Here is a 17314-nt window from a genome sequence, read left to right on the forward strand (position 1 = left end):
AAATGCTGTGTGTGTTGTTTAGTGATAGCTGATTAGCCAGGTGGCCTGTGCAGAGCTCTAGGTGTAACCAGCACACATTCTCTCCTTCCTGGAGTTGCAGGGAATGTGGAGAAAATTGGGATTGTTACAGTGGTGATTTAGAAGACAAAGGTTGCAGATCCATTTGAATTCAAGCATAGTGAATCTCACTGCTTTTGTAGCAGCCTTTTTTGACCATTATTAAACAGTCTGTTTGGAAGGAGTATCTGAAGCTGGATGGTATGTAAAGTGAGTAATACAGTTTTTCTATATTGCTGTCTTAGTTCAAGGAGGGAGTTTATGATGTTGAAACTTTTTTGAAACCCTCATGAAGTTGGTAGAGATGTCAGGTCTTCCAAAAAAATCAGAGAAGGAAGTTGTGATACGAATATAGCCATTTTCCTAAAAAAGAAATCAAAATGCATAATCGTATTAATATATGACTTACGGTTTCCCCATCTGGAAACAGAATGATATCTTTGCCAATCTGGAAGCCTTATGATTATCTGGACAGAAATCTAAAACCCATTGATACTTTTAGAGAAAAAGAATGATAACTCAGATGTCTTGCTCAGTGCTTCAACTTTCCTCTCAAGTTTGGGATGTTACGGGTTGAAATCACGATGGTGATTTTTGTGTGGTCCAGATAGAGATCCCAAAGAGTAGCATAAAAGGATAGTCTGATCTCCCTCTGAGCTGAGATCTCAGCTCACTGCCTCCTTAGCACTAGGTTAACTTAAATGCCAATCTGGTAAATACACACAAAGAACATTATGGGTTTTTACTTCTTACAAAAGCAGCATGTTTAATATGAATTATTTGGGCCCTTGCAAGCTTCTGTTGTGGCTGCTAATGCTAACTGAAGTTACCTAGGTTGCCTGGCTAAGCTGTTTCCAGCATTGATTCTTTGATCAATATTACAGCATTTTGTACTGATACATTGCCTCCCGGCTGGACTGCACTGATTTTCCTCAAACAAGGTAATAGCAGTGGCAAATATTACTAAAAGTAGCAAATCTTTCTAGGTGGGGTTTTTTTTCTGGGTTTTTTTTGGTTGGTTTTTTTTGGTTTTTTTAGCATGTTTTTGTCTTGTGATTTGGGTACAAAATGATGAATGATGGTAAAATCAGGCAAAATTTTGTAAGCAATCAATAAAATCTTCATCAACAAATCAAGTTTTATTCTTGTTGTAGCCATTAAGAACAGAAATAGTTCTGGGAGGAGGTTTCTTCTGACTCATGACAGACCTGCTGTGTAGCTTTTTGTGTAATTTACAGTACCTTTTTTTGTTCTGTTTTGTTTTTCCCAAAGGAGGATATTGATTTTGTTGCCCAATTCCATATTGTGATACTGATTTTCCATAAGATTATTTCTGAGATTCAGAACACATTTCCTTCAATGCTTTAAATACAGATTTGGATACAGAACTGGAGACCTACTTATTTGTTTCATTTTAATGATAAATCTATCAACTTGAAGGTTAGGTTATTTAAAAGAATGAATTGAACATACTGTAGCTGTCCTTAGGTTATTTTGTCACTGCTTAATTTATAGTTAGTTCTGGGTTTTGTTTGATTTTAAGTAAATTTTCCCCTACTTGCTGTGTTAAAGCCTTAAGACTACCACTGCTTAGTAACAAAAAGTTGCATAGGCAGCAGTACTTGCCTGCTTGGAGCTTCCTTTAAGCCATGTAGATGTGCTTTACCATTCAAAAGCTGGCATGATGAAACCCTGTTCCTGCCTGGGCTGTGTTCATACAAGCCTAATGGAAACACACTTAGAAGGGTTCTGTTTGTTTGTTTGTTTTACAACATAGGTGTTTTTAAGACTTTGGTGATTTTTATTCTGAAAGAATACTGGGGAAAAAAACCCACAACCATCCAAACACAAATGAAAATCTGTGAAGGTTGCAGTTGGTTTAGGGGTTTTGGGGTTTTTTAATTGCTTTGAAATACAAAGCTTAGTTACGTATTCCTGTTTGGAGGAAAATCATGCTTTTTGTCTGTAAGTGATTTTAGATCACCTATTTTTGTCAATCGTACAGAGAGCAGAAGGCATTCTGACTAAAACAAGATAAAATATTGAGTGGAATTTTTAGTAATCAAGCCAACTCATTAAAACTAGTTTGTTTCTGTAGTGTACTGAAATGTATAGTGCTATAACTGTGGTATAACTCTGAGTCACTTCTGAAAGTGGGATTTAGTCACTCTGGTGTTCTGGAATGTTTTCATCATAACTATGTGCTGTGTTTCTAGTTACTATATGACTAAGCAAAGGAACTTCTGGATGTTTCAGAGCTCTTGGTGCAAAAATCAACTGGTCATGTGAAGACATCACAGAGTAGAAGTAGCAAGCTTCCTTGCTTTGTCAGACCTATTGACTAGTGGGGCTTTCAGTCAGCCAGTTGCTGAAATTTCTATGGTATCTGCAGAATAATTCCAGCTGTAAGAACTTAATTATCTTCTACAAATTAATTTCAGATGCTTCTTTCCACATTGATGTTTTAATATGAGAGGGAAAAACATTTTTTCCCAAAGCCAGCTGTTTCAATCAGAGTGAGGGAGCAGGTAACAAGATACTGGAGTTTGTTAATGGGAGAGTGTGTACAGGACTTTTGATATGGGGATTTGGCATTAGGCCAGTGGTCCTCATCAGGTGTTGAGGGAGTTGGCATCCTGGATGCTGCAGCAGCATTTGGCAATTTCAGAAAGTGAGGTTAGCGTTAGTGACTTATAACTAATGGGAGTGCTAGCTTGTGAATTCTCTCTCTTCTTTCTCTGGTCAGTGGTAATTAGTGCCTTGCTGCTTCTCCTTCACCTCTTTGGTTCTCCTGCCTTCTCTAGAAGATTCTGTTTTCGATTCCTTTTGTTATGATAATTGGTTTACTATTAATAAAATAATAATATTCCCAGAGTACCTTTGGATAAAAAGAGTGCTGGATTTGTCTTAAACTGCTGCTGTTGCTTTATCTTAAAAGTGGATTTGCAACTGCAGGCCTCCTTGGGCTTCCCTTAGTTAAGCTGTTTAGAGGTTTTCTGTGCTGTCTTTTGAAGCAGTGCATATTCTGGGTCATGTTGTGCTGTGAGCTTCCTAAAATCTGTTGTCAACATTTAAGAGTTCTATGCACATGGTGTTCAGAAGTTACAGATACCAGGATGGGCAAAGGAAAAAGAAGAAGGAAGGGACTTGTATTGCTAAAGGACAATGTACGTTGCTTGGACAAGAAAGCCAAAGGTTCAGAAAAAAACAGTGATTCAGAAATTGTCTTATGCTGTGGATGGAACTTGCAAGAAAAGTAATGAGGGAGTGGTGTTGCATTAGAAAGCCAGAAGTGTCTTCACAGAGTATCCCCATCCTTTCTACAGTTAGAACTTTTTACATGGTAGTAAAACCATTCATACATGTACAAATGTAAACTTGAGATGTTGTGCTTTAAATGTTTTTCTGCTAACAGCTTTTTTTCCTCCCTTTTTGAGATTCTGCTAGTCCTAATGCCACAATACCGTGCTCTCTGGGATCTTCTGGAGCCCAAAAAAAACCCCCAAAAGTTTGGGTAATGCATCTGAAAGTCAGATCTAAGTTGAAAGAGCACAATGGCAAGTAACTTAATTCTCAGGGTTGAACAGGTGAGAGAGTCTGGAGGAAATGCCATACAAATAGTTGTTTCTGTGTTAAAATTAGGAAGGTCAAATATTTTTAAAGCATGATTACATAAAGGTTGACTTTGAGGGATTTGGTACTGTCTAATAAACCTCCATTGTCTCTGAATCTGTAATTTTTGGTTACAGCTAAGTACTGAGTTGTTGACTGCAGAGAACTTCTGCAGACATTCTTGTTGAATTACATGTGGCACAGCAAGAACTGTATATGCAGAGGATGACTTAGGATGTATTCTTTAAATATTTGGCTCAGCAAAATTTTCTAAAATTTGATACTCTGGTTTATTTCATGGACACAAATATAATCCGGGTTATAAAAAAATCAAATATCAGGTATTAACCTAGATGTCCTGCAAAGACTGGAATTTGGTTATTGTACTTTCTGAAATCACTGAGTCCTTGGAGAGCAGAGAATTGAAAGATCTTTATATGTCAGTGTGATTCGTGTGTCTTAAAGGATCTTGGGCAAATCAAGAAAGAAACTGCAAGAGAGTTGTTTCTGGAGTTATTTAATAAATTTAATTTCAGATATTCTTTTTTCCAGAAAGGCAAAGATGTATTACATTTACAATATTAAATAAAAGTTCACAATTCTCTCTTGCCTTTTTTTTTTTAGAATCAAAGCAAAAGAAAGTCCCAGACTATTACAAGATTTCTGAAGGGTACACTCAAATTCCTTTTCCTCTTTTTACAGGGAAAAGAAACATCATTCCCCAAGGTTCCTTTTCTTAGGCTTTTATCAAAGTCAATTGTGTGTCTTTCCATTACTGCCTGCTATTTCTTCTTTTTATCCATTTCAGTGTTATTTTCTGAATAATGAACAGCTAGTTGACCACTGGTTAATAACATACACAAATTATGATCATTTCCAGCACTCTGAATCAGCAGCTGTTTGTGCAAATCTAAATATGCTGGATATGGCTTCAATCCTCCAAGTTAAAAGACAGTATAAAGAGACTGAGGAAGTAAGAAGCTGAAACACATGAAGTGTGTTGATACGTGATTGTTGTCATATGTCAGTCGCATTAGGTCAACAAATCTGCATGTTCCAGTTCTAGCAAAGTAGATCTCTTTTGCTTGCTTTATTTCTATTTTATGATAGTGTGAAATCATAAACAGTTGCTTTTTTTTTTCATCTCTAAATGCCAGTTTCAAAGGAAGAAGACTCTAGCACATAACTTCAAATAACAGGAAACATTGGAGACCCTACTTTCTTTGTGTTTTCTGACTCTGATCTTGCAGAGCTGAAACCAAACCACTGAACAGAATTTTCACTGCTGTTTCATTATAGCCCTGGGTTTTTTTTTTACATTTTAATTATGTATTATTGATTTTTATATGTATGTGTGAGTGTGCGTGTCTGTCTGGTGATATAGTCACACCTTAAAAATTCCTGAGAGATGTAAATAAGTAATGTGAACTATTACTTTGTTTCCCAGTGTTCCATTTGCCTGGGTGCCTTTTTTTTTTTTTTCCCTTTTTATAACTTGGGCCCAGACTCCATTGCCACAAGCGAAAGAACTGGAAGAACTCTACCTATTCAGTCACATCTATTATGTTGTAAAATGTGGAAATGGGTAAAGTCATTTAGCTGATTCTCTTCCACCTAGGGATTACAAATAGGAAAAATCTGTTTTAGAAAAATATAATCTTCTAAATGTATCCAGATTTCACTAAACAGTCATCATTGTTTGGTGTGAACATAAATCTGCAACTGCTTGGAAACACAGACCTTCTGTTACCCAGATGCAGCTCAGCTGAATAAAACACGTGCTGTTACATCAAGGAGTCCAGATTTCATGTTAGGCAAAATTCCCACTAAGGCTGTCCAAAGCAGTGTGCTTTAAGAAAGACCTAATTGTTTCTGCATTGCACTGGAAAGTTGTGTTCTGTTATTGCCAGTAACTTCGGTAGGGGATTAGAACTCGAGCAGTGGGCTCTGACTGCCCAGCTACCAGTGTGATTTTTGGGTAGAAGATTAATGTGATTTTGGGGAGAAAGTTTTGTTTGCACTGGAGACAGCAGATCGAGCTCCAGCATAGGTTGTGGAAAGCTATTCTGCCAGTGAGAAATACGAAAGTAGGAAGGGACAGTAAACAGGGGGTGGTTCTCACGGGGGGAATTAGCTCAAATGGTAGAGCGCTCGCTTAGCATGCGAGAGGTAGCGGGATCGATGCCCGCATTCTCCATTTGCTGCTCAGAAGTCTTACTTTTTCTCGCTACTGTGAACAATACTTCATTTTTTCAGTTACCAGTTGTAATTTTTTTGCTGTTTTGGAAAAGAGAGGCTTGTAAACTTCTATTTTGTCTAAAATTAGGATAACTGCCTGCACAAAAAAGAAGATTCATGTTAATGGGTTTTAAAGAATGGAACAAAAGCACACTGACAGATACCACTGTTTCTTCTGATTTTTGGCTGTGATACAATTTCAGTTCCCTGTTTATACTACCTTATATTGTGGGGCTATTTTAAATTTAGATGCATTTTTCTGTAGCAGTTTTGTAATGATTAATTAATCAATTTTAAGAAGCACATGCACAATATGAATGATTTAAGTTGTTAATGTTGATCAAAGATGAGCATTTTTTTAAAAAAGGCAAATTATTTTCTTATAATGGGTTGAGGAAGAAATTGAGTAAAATTGTGAGAGACTGAATGTCACTTGAAACTCAGGTTACGGAACAAGTGTGTCATGCCCATCCTAGCTACAACAGGTGCAAGCTGGAGGGACAGTAATTCTATAGTGAGCTGATGATCATATGGACAACTACATACTTTTACATCTCCTTACAGACAATTTCACTAACTTTTCATATAATTAAAAACTAAAAAAAAAATGCTCACATTAAAATTCAATGCACTTGTAAGGGACAGAAGTGAATTTTATTTCCTATATTACAGAATAACAACATTAGTGTTAGATGCTTTTGTGAAGAAATCGTTTTTCAGAGAGTTCACAAGTGTAGTCTGCTAATTGAGATTTTTTCCTGTTTTATTTGCCGTATGAAATGGTATATATTACTAGCTATATATTTTCTTTCACAAACCTGAACGATTTATGGAAGAAAATCTTATGCTACTGTAGATATTCAGTCTCTCAAAACACTGGAGAATGCGGGCATCGATCCCGCTACCTCTCGCATGCTAAGCGAGCGCTCTACCATTTGAGCTAATTCCCCTTGCTTGAGGACATGAAGGGCGGATTTACTTCTGCTGAATCATAGCATGGCTGCTTTAGATATAATTACTTTGTTGAGTCAGTCTGCTTATTTAATAACACTGAATCATCATGGTATTTATGTAGAAAGCTGTTAGCTTAAAAGTCAGAATACTAACTTGACATATGAGAAGCATACTGATGCATTTTCTGCTGTGTTACTTTGATAAAACAATACTTACTTTCCTGAACAAAGCCTCCTCTAGTGTTTATTCAGGAAGGAGAGAGAACTTTTTTTTTAACCTCTGTTACAATGCAGATACCAAAAGACTTGTAAATCTAGAAAGTGTACTGTTGGAAGTCGCTGAAGGGCAATGAGATTTTTTCTTTTCCTTGTTTCTCAAGTCTTTTTATTTTCTTGTCCAGCTTTATTTGCTAATTAGCTGTATGTAAATGATAAATACAATGGTTTAAAAGTTCATGTTTATCATAGTTTGTGGAGAGACTGTATTCATTTGTATCTTCCTAAGTTATATTCTAGGTATTTCTACCTTTTTGTATTGATTTTGATGATTCAGTTAAAATAGTATTGCATCTTAAATGTATGGGGTTACTAAAAACACTTCAGACATACGAAAATTTAAGTGTAATCATACTAACTGACTTCACAGTAAGAAGCACATTGGCAAAGCTCTGTTCCCAGGTTATTAAATCAAGGAATGCTTTCTGGATTTAAAGAACGAAAATGTAGTTTACAGTGAGAGTGGTTACACTGATATACTATTAAAGAACAAAGGCAATGAAAATGATACAATATAAGATTTCTCACTTTCTGTTTAAATGCAGAAAAGTAAGTTCTGCTAGTAAAGTAAAACGTGTGCAGTAATCCAGCAATACATGCGCTGGCGGTTTTCTCTGATGGATTTAACTTACTTATGACAGCATCCAGTCAAAATAAATTACGAAATTAAGCATCAGCTAGTTACAACTTGTCTAAAGTAAAGTAGTACTTCAAATCTATCACAATCCAGATTCAGGCCAAGATGTGGAACTAATACCACAGTATCACTGCAAACATTCTCCTAGAATTTAAATATTCTCCTGCCTTACCTCAATCTCTGCACAACAATAAATAAAAATTTGTTCTTACCATTTCTTGCAGTATATTGTGACTGACTTTATCTACCTCACTGGAGTAAACTTGAGGGGGAAAACAAATATGCAAAAGTGGTTTCAGTTCTCACAGGCACACATCACAGAAGCTCAGTGATGGCCCACTGCACGTCTGCAGCTGGGATCTTTCCCATATCATATTTCACAAGGTTCAGCTCTATGTACAGTTTTCTTTATCTACCCTGTGCAGTCTGAGTCAGTATGAAAGTAGCAGACTACCTCTTCCTGGTTTTCACCCCCAGATCTCATTCTGCTGCCACTGAAAAGGCCTACGGCTTGGACAATTCAGCTCACAGAAAAACAGTTTATTTGATGCTGGAGTCAGATAAGGATGAGGAAAGACCTCTGCAATAGTACTATTTTCAGTGATTAAAATGTGTATTTCATATAATTGACAGCGTGTTGTTTTGTGATCTTGAATTTGTCATGATTGCTAAGTTTTCATGTAAGATGGTGAGTAAAACTTTCTGATTTCTCCACTTGGATGAGAGAACTTCCTTACCTACATGGCTGAAAATAACCTAGCCTTCTTAATTCCATTTTTTCATTTCTCTAGGGTATTTCAGCTGTGAAGGCTTTGTGTCCACATACTTTCATTTAACACAGATCACTTCAATGCATCTCTTTGGCAACACTAATGTAAACTGATATAAGCTAATTTAATCAGGTTTGACTTCTGCTTTCTAGCTTTGACTTTTTAGGGGACGTCAGGGCAAATGTGAGTTTTGTATTATCTTCAAGCTGCTCCACTGCATTGTCTGTGATGTGACTTCCCTCAGCATAGAAGCAGCAGCTGCCCTCTTCAAAGAAGGATAACTCTGGTGTGAGTTGGGTGCCACTGAAAGGCTGCAGGTTGTGAGTTCATCATGCAAGTTAGCATGAAGTGCCTTATCACGTTACTCAGGGAGTTTGTCATCTTGGACAAAAAAATTGACAAGCTCAAGGTCAAATGGTAGTAAGTATTCTGAACAGCTGCCCTGGGGTTACTACCAATGATAAAGGAGCAGAGTCAGTAAAGGGAAGGCAGTTCGCATTTGTGGTTATTAAAATCTATGGTTACAGGATAAATTAGGGTATTGTGGGGGGAATTAGCTCAAATGGTAGAGCGCTCGCTTAGCATGCAAGAGGTAGCGGGATCGATGCCCGCATTCTCCACTGTCATGTTTTGTTTGTGGTGGGAGAAAAACAGTTAACTACAAAAGATGTTTTCATGTATTGAACTGGAATTTTGAAGTAAAATAAGCTCTTATTTTTTAGATGTACATGGTTTATTTCTTAAATGCTGCCACATGTTTGACTAGAATAAATTAAAATCATTAACTCATATTTAAAAAAAAAAAAAAAAAAAAAAAGAAACTGACTTTTATGGGGAGAAAACCAAATGCCGGAACATACTTCCTCTCATGAAGTGCGAGTAATAAACTTTTTTTTTAACTTTGTACACTTGGAAAACATGTCTCTTCTGGTTTGTCTTGTTTCTTACTACTTCATTTGGAAATGCTAAATGAAATATTACAAATTTATTATTTGACACCTGTTTTGGAATCAAAGTTGAATGTGTTTTCATTTGTGAATAGAGAGACCAGAGCAAGAGAGGAAACTGTATTATAGGTATGGAACTGCAATTTTAAATACACCCTGAAGATCACAGTTTTGTGATCCCTATTAACAATAAGAGGGAGGGGAATTAGCTCAAATGGTAGAGCGCTCGCTTAGCATGCGAGAGGTAGCGGGATCGATGCCCGCATTCTCCAGTGTTTTGTTAAACAAGAATTGTTACACCTAGAAGTAGAAACTACCAAAACAAAATATGTAACTATTTCACTAAAATGTTAATTTTGTTTTAGTCGGGGTAAAACTGATCTTTTTCCTTCCTCTCCTCCTTCCTGCCTTCCTTCGTGTGCTTTACTACCAAAATAAGGCTTATGTAACTGCATATGTCAATCCTCTGTCATAACTGTTGACTCTTCCTGGCCAGTTTAAGTCAAATTTTGCAGAAAGAGAATTCTGCAATATGATGTTTTTCCAGGCTTTATGAAAAACAATGGATGACTGGTTAGAGACCTGAATCAGCATGTCTTTTTGATCAGACAGTGGAAAATAGCAGTTTAGGAATGCTTGTTCTTCCCCAGCTGGCCATTGTGGTCCCTGTCCAGAAATAGAGGATCTTCTTTTCATTTACGATCTTTGTGAAGCTGTAGTATGAGCTGGATGGGTCAATTCAAGTTTAAGGGTAAAAGTTGTCACCTCTTTCACCCCAAGCCTGTGTCCTAGAAAGCACACTACAGCAACTATGTCTTTTAGCTATGGCCTGTGTGCAGGTTGTAATTGAGCTCCTTAGCCTTCTCTCCTACTTCTGTTTTCGCAGAGCTGCTTTTAAGAGGCTAATGCCTGCCACACTTGTGTTAGAGCTTCAGAGATAACCTTGACCATCTAACTGATTCACTGGCTTCCCCTAACACCTTATTAGTTTCTTCTTCTGATCCTTCTCCAGATGTGTGTTTCTTTATGGTCCACTTCCCCCTGACCGTTTTAGAAGCTGCTGTACAGGAAGTGCAGCTTTTTAGATCTTAGTGACCAGTGCTGCTAAACCTGTTGTGTCTTGAGGGTTAACTGAGCACCTCACAGTGTGGAAAAAGGCCTGCTTATTTCCTCACATCTTGTGTCTGTTCATGGCTGAGGAAGAAAATGTGTGTGGAACTAGCAAAAGACTGTTATTATGCCACTTCTTGGTGTGTCTCCTTATACTTTGGAGGCTGAAAACCTTCCCCTTGAACTCTTGGGCATACCTAAAAAAGTGTGTACATACTTTCAATATGATTAGTAGACTGAAGATGGCTAGAATGGTCATACTAAATGCCATCATTCTGGCAACAGTCTGGAACATGCTTATAGCTACTGTGTACACACTTATTTTCAGCAGGGTTGTTCTCAGTGCACGCTGTGTTAACACTGGGTTCTTGTCCCACCAACATCCTTTAGTAAACCTGCCTTATAAAAAAAGATTCCTGATCGTTATCTTTGATGTGTGATTTCTTATCTCATCAACTGTTGTAAGAAGCGTGGACGAAGATAACTTATACGTCTGTCTCTTGGGAATATCTAATGATGAGTCTTTTCAGGAGAAGGAATACCTTCCCTTCTTTTATGATGACCACTGAGTATTCCAAGATCTCTTCAAATAAGTGAATAGATTGATTTCCGCCCCCCCCCCCCCCCCCTTACTCTTCATGAAGTGAAGGCAGAGTACACAATTTGGAATATTTCTCAGTAACATCCATCTTCAAGTTTTGCCAAAAGGGTTATGCAAGGACTCTAACCTGCTTGTTGCACTTAGATAAAATAGACCATATAAAACAGCTGTGCTGCTTTGTACAGCTGAGGAAGTTCTACATAGCATTGTATTTTTCTATAAAAATATCACCAGTACCAGACACTTGGGAGCATTATTGTTTATCCCAGGGGAAATAGCTTACCTATTGTGGTCATTCTCAGATTTGCAGTTAGAACAGTGTTAAGCCTGCTTTAGCTTCCTGATCAGCCTGGGGCTGCTTTTTTCAGTGATTGAGAAGAAGCTGAGAACAATAAGGAAGTATTTAGATGGATTTCTACAGCTAGCCCCTGTATTGCTGAGCAGCTGGATCAGGCCCATAATGATGTTTACTTTGTATTCATTTGTTTATATTGAGTTCAGTTTGGTTGGAGTGTTTATATATCATGTAGATTCTGTGAGAGACTCTTCTAATAAGGGTCACAGAGGCAATTACTTTTTAAAAGTGACAGGAACTGTGTGATGCTAGTATGTAGGTGTTACACAGTGATGGAACATGAGTGGAACTGTCAACCAAGCAGATGTTGCCAAGACTGTTTAGACATATACTGTAAGGAGATGCCCAATTAATGAAAAAAATTCTGCCTGTATAATGGCCTTAGAGCTTCATTGTTACTCCGTACAAGCTTAAGAGCTTAATGGCTGTTCTTTGTGTACTGAAAGATGGGCTAAGAACTAGCTGGATGATGGCGGTGCCTCCCCTTTCTTCATCTTCCCACCCACATGTACATGTATTGACAAGCAAAGATAACATAATGTGTGACTAAACTGAGATAAGGTCATAAATACCAATGCAGGTAGCCAGCCTAGCCTTACTATATTGTTGGAGGTTGGAAGCTCACCTCACTGGATGGACATGATGTGCCTGGATACCTAGGCTCAATTCTCTCTCAATTCTCTCCGGCTTTAAATTGTGGATGTAGTAATGTGCAGTTATGTACTGGAATGGCATTTGCATTCTCCTGATTCAAGTCTGGATCTGGCGCTGCTGGAAAAGATTGGCAACTGGAAAGTGCTCCTGGCTTATGACTATGAACTAGAACCGGGAAGGAAATCTTCCCTGGTTCCCAACTCAGTAAGCTTGTGCCAACCGTTTCTTCATTGGGTGAGAAATGCCAAACTCTGAGGGGTCTGTTGTGGTTACTTCTTTTGGGGAGGAGGGAAGGAAATGACACTTGAGTACTACAGCATTGGGCAGTATCGAAGACTATGACAAGAAAAAATAATTTTAAGAACAGCCAGTTTATCAGCTTTTTTTCTTTTTTTTTTTTTTGATGTCTGAGGTGTTCAGAACTATTGATGATGAATGTTTTAAGCTTTTTAGTATCTTGAAGAATTAGACAGGTCATGAGTCACAAAAAAACTTGCACCAGGACTGTAATGAAGTTAACGTCTTAAAATGGAGGAAGGCTGAAAAGCTCCTCTACTTCCTAACATTTCTTTTAGAGGCCATCAGAGATACTCTCTGATGTATCTTCCACATAAGAAAGTTTAGTAGCTTTCCTATACCTAGCTATTTGCGTTTTTAAGAGTCTAGATATTACTGTACCTAGTAGTTTTCAAGAAACGAGGCTAGGAAAGACAGTATTGCTCTTGCTTCAGAGCTAGGAAAGGTTTTAATTACTAGAGGAAACCTTATGATTTTCTTGTATTCTGTCTGAAGCATTTGATGTTTCATCAAGACTAACAAAGGAGTCTTAACTAGATGCATTGCAAATCTGATCCAAGTTGGTCAGTAAGTTGCACTAGTAAAAGCCTGCTTCATGCTAGAAAAAACCATTTGTATGATAACAGTTAAGAGATGGTTGGACCACAAACCCACATGAAAAATATGTGGGGTTTTTAATCACATTTATAAAACAAACAATTTAACCTGAAGATGTAGCAAGATCTTCAAAACAGATTATGCAGGCATTACGGTGGCTCCCTGATAAGATTTCCACTCACAAAATATGGTAATTGGAAACGCTATGCTTCGTTAGAAGAGGGGTTCAAATTTAGGCAAAAGCAATCCAAACCTACTCCCACCCTATTCAGTTGAGAGATGGGACATGATCAGGAGTCACTGAACAAACCAAGTGAATGTTTTCTCTGCAATCAAAATACAGGGCACTGAGAGAGAATGCTTTAGGGCTCTACAAAGTAATTATATAGTAATTATATAATTAGTAGGTCTTCTGCTCAGATTTTATTACTTCTTCTAAAATATTTTTCATAGCAGCGAATACAACTCTCTTGTTTTCTTTATCAATTTGGAGTCCAAAGATGCCAGTCACAAGGGGAGTCTGGTTGTGCTTATTGTATAGACAAACTGTACTCTAGAAACTTTACAACCCACAATTAACTAGCTTTTTGGTTTTGAGCATTAAATAATTCAAGCTGGTGCCAGGCTGGCTGTAAACATTATTGTATGGTGGCCATGCAAACTGAGAATTGGATGACAGCCTCCATATTGACTGTCAGTTTACCTCACAGATGATGAATCCCATGCTTTTTAAGTAAACTATGCATATATTTTTACAAGACTACATGTGGTCTTGCTGAGTCAGAAAAAAATGCAAAATGCTTACTTTCTTCAGTCCATATTGCTGTATCCAGATGGCAAGTTACATAGCAGCTCTAATGATGAAATTAAATAAATACAGTGCAGAAGTGGGATAGAATCACTTCCCTGACCAGGTATTTGACATGCAATCTTCAGTGCACTTTCTTATTTTCCTGAGATAATCCTGGAAGTCCTACGGCCTTCTAGGAAGATAAAACTGCAATTCCAGAGTGACTGCCAAAAATAAGACTGAAGTTTGATGAGGCTGACTAGAACATAGTCTTAACGAGTATATTATCTCAGTTATGATGGGCAGGGGATAATCTTGACAGATGTTTCTCACTTAGGAGTTTACATCTGTTCCTACTGAAGCACCTAACAAAACTGGGGATGACTAGGATCAAGTCACTTTCCAATCAAATCTGTGCTTGCAGAGAAATGAAGTACCAGCTTTGAAACCAGTAACAGTAGTAGCAAATGACATTTTTCAGTCTATCTTGTACCGGTTCCTCAGCCACCCCCGAGTAACTGGTGATTACATTCTGTGCTAGAAAAACAGAAGACTGCCATTTCATTTCACTTCACCAGCAGCTTCTCTTTATAGTGTTAGACAAGATAGCAGATCACTTAAACTATGGTCTCTCGAAGTGATTTATTACAAATAATTTCTGCTAGTAGGCTTAACTTTTTTGTTATCCTTTTGTAGAACGTATAGAAGACTTCAATGCCTTTCTTCTGTATCGTTTCTGATGTTAAGAATATCAAGTTTCTGGCAGGAGTGCTTTCTTCTGGTTGCATATTCCAGTCTTTAAATTACTTGAGTTTTTAAAATGAGCTTAATTATAACTACTAACAGCATAGGGTAAATACAGCAGTAAGTTATAATGTACAGTTTGAGACTATTGCATAGAGTAAGGAAAATAGTCTAAGTAAATTACTTTCATCTTCCTTTTGCTTTGTGTACATTTCAAATTAGCATATGGATGGTTAAGATCTTTTAATCGGATTTTTTTTTTTAACCAAAAGACTGTTTACAAGCATTTCCATTCTATATCTACCTAATTACAGTGGCACTTGCAGTCCTTGCTTATTTAAAAAACACTACAGACTGAAAACAAATCATCTCTATCAACTACTATACAGGCTTTAAGAGCCACCTAGTGGGATTATTCTGCAAGTAACCCTGTAAACACTACAGTAATTCCTAATAAGCATTTTACTTTAAAAAAAAAAGATAGTAAATTTAGAGTCATCTTAAATTGAAAGGGAGCTGAAGTCCTTTTTTACACACAAAACTTTCTTCCATTTCCTAGGACACTTGATTTTGTGGATACGCAATTCAATATACATTTAGAATTTGCAAGTAGATGAACAGCCCAGTTTCTGTTTTACAGTTTCTATACTGACCAGCAATTTTAATTTGAGGAATTTTGCTGGTGTAGCCAGATGCATCACTATTTGAATTATTTATTTTTTTAGAACACTAAATCAACTTTTGTAAACTCAAAAACATATTTAAGAAACTTTCATGGTGTTTTTTTGTCTGACAAGGAGGTACCAAGTAGTTAGGAAGGGTAGTCTTGTTACAGCTATGAGAGTGGAAAAACAGGAGAGAAAGGTTTGTGAACTGAGGTAGTACTTTGAGGACCAAGCAGTGTAAATGGAAAAAGCATGCAAGTGATGCTTTCAAAAAGTAAAAGGTAATTGCTTAGAACTGTATCAGTCTTGCATAAAAGGCAGATAGTAATTGTGAAATAAAGGTATGTTACAGTGGGGAAGAAGAGGTCATGACATGGTTGTTTTCTAAGCAAAATACATAACTAGTAAGATGGCAGAGAAGAAAATAAGATCCTGTGAGACAAGTAAGATCCAAAGATCCTGTGAGCAGCACTGCGGAGAAGGACTTGGGGGTATTAGTGGATGAAAAACTGAGTATGAGCCAGCAATGTGTGCTCACAGCCCAGAAAGCCAGTCATGTTCTGGGCTGCATCAAAAGCGTGACCAGCAGGTCGAAGGAGGTGATTCTCCCCCTCTGCTCTCGTCAGACCCCACCTGGAGTACTGCATTCAGCTCTGGGGCCCCCAACATAAGAAGGACATGGACCTGTTGGAGCAAGTCCAGAGGAGGGCCACAAAGATGATCAAGGGGCTGGAGCACCTCCCCCATGAGGATAGGCTGAGAGAGTTAGAGTTGTTCAGCCTGGAGAAGAGAAGGCTCCGGGGAGACCTTATAGCAGTCTTCCAGTACTTAAAGGGGGCCTACAGGAAGGATGGGGAGGGACATGTTATCAGGGAGTGTAGTGATAGGATGAGGGGTAATGGTTTTAAACTGAAAAGAGGGTAGATTTAGTTTAGATGTAAGGAAGAAATTCTTTACTGTGAGGGTGGTGAGGCACTGGAACAGGTTGCCCAGAGAGGTTGCGAATGCCCCATCCCTGGAAGTGTTCAAGGCCAGATTGGATGGGGCTTTGAGCAACCTGGTCTAGTGGAAGGTATCCCTGCCCATGGCAGGGGGGTTGGAACTAGGTGATCATCAAAGGTCCCTTCCAACCCAAACCATTCTATGATTTTATGATTCTAAGTAAGTGCCACTAGAGAATCTATGATTCTGGTATTTAAGGGAGTTTGGAATTTTATTTTACAGACTCTTGTTTTGAAGAGAAGTGTCAAGCTCCTGACATCTCAGCTTACCTGTATCTAACTTTTAAGCCTTGAGTCAGGGAGCCTAGACTTCCTCTACAGAAAAGCACAACATGAACTATGTCCTTCCAGTCTGTAAAAGCCAAGAAGATGAGGTGATAGTGACTTCTTTACTAGTAAACAAGACTGGGGAGATGGTTGTGGCTTAACCTGATGCTTCTGGTATACATTGTATTTTTACTCTAGGATAGACTGAGAGTTCCTCCCTTGTATTAAAAAACCAAGTCACTGAAAATTCAGCTATAGTTAAACAGTATCTTGCTCATATAATGAACCAGTAGCAAGAAAAATTAGGTTTTAAAGTGCTCCCTTTTCACATGGGGGAAATTTGCTTCCCTTCTGTTGGAAGCAGTGGCACAGAATATAGGAGTACTTCAGCTTAAAAGGGCTAAGTGAGCAGCTGAGGTCAGCCTGGTGCTGTCTGCACCAAAGTGAATTAGGGCACTCTTCTGCTAGCTCAGCTGTGAAAACAATAGCAGCCATTGATATGCAATGGCTGAGAGCATCTACCTTGCCTAGAATGAGGGAAGATTCTCTAGTCATGCACTACTGGACCTTGTTCTTTCAGGACCGATTATATGAGATTACACCGAAGGTGGGTAACTTAATTTATCCAGTCATGCTTAAATGTGTAGTAAGAAAATTTGTTTTCAAGTACAATCTTATCTGCCTTTTTTACATTGAGGATACTACCAAAGTACACTCAAGTGAAAAAAAAATAAAAATAACAA

General features: G+C 37.9%; 3 non-coding genes across 3 annotated transcripts; 2 read left to right on the plus strand and 1 right to left on the minus strand.

Annotated features, from left to right (window-relative positions):
- The first annotated feature begins 5793 nt into the window (after positions 1–5793).
- On the plus strand, positions 5794–5866 carry TRNAA-AGC (transfer RNA alanine (anticodon AGC)). The gene has a single exon. It is a non-coding gene; the product is annotated as a tRNA-Ala (tRNA).
- Positions 5867–6784: 918 nt separating this feature from the next.
- TRNAA-AGC (transfer RNA alanine (anticodon AGC)) lies at positions 6785–6857 on the minus strand. Its single transcript has one exon. It is a non-coding gene; the product is annotated as a tRNA-Ala (tRNA).
- Positions 6858–9689: 2832 nt separating this feature from the next.
- Positions 9690–9762, plus strand: TRNAA-AGC (transfer RNA alanine (anticodon AGC)). Its single transcript has one exon. It is a non-coding gene; the product is annotated as a tRNA-Ala (tRNA).
- The last annotated feature ends 7552 nt before the right edge of the window (positions 9763–17314 follow it).

This window comes from Gymnogyps californianus, chromosome 2 (genome assembly GCF_018139145.2).
Source record: "Gymnogyps californianus isolate 813 chromosome 2, ASM1813914v2, whole genome shotgun sequence".
In the NCBI taxonomy this organism is placed as follows: Eukaryota; Metazoa; Chordata; class Aves; order Accipitriformes; family Cathartidae; genus Gymnogyps; species Gymnogyps californianus.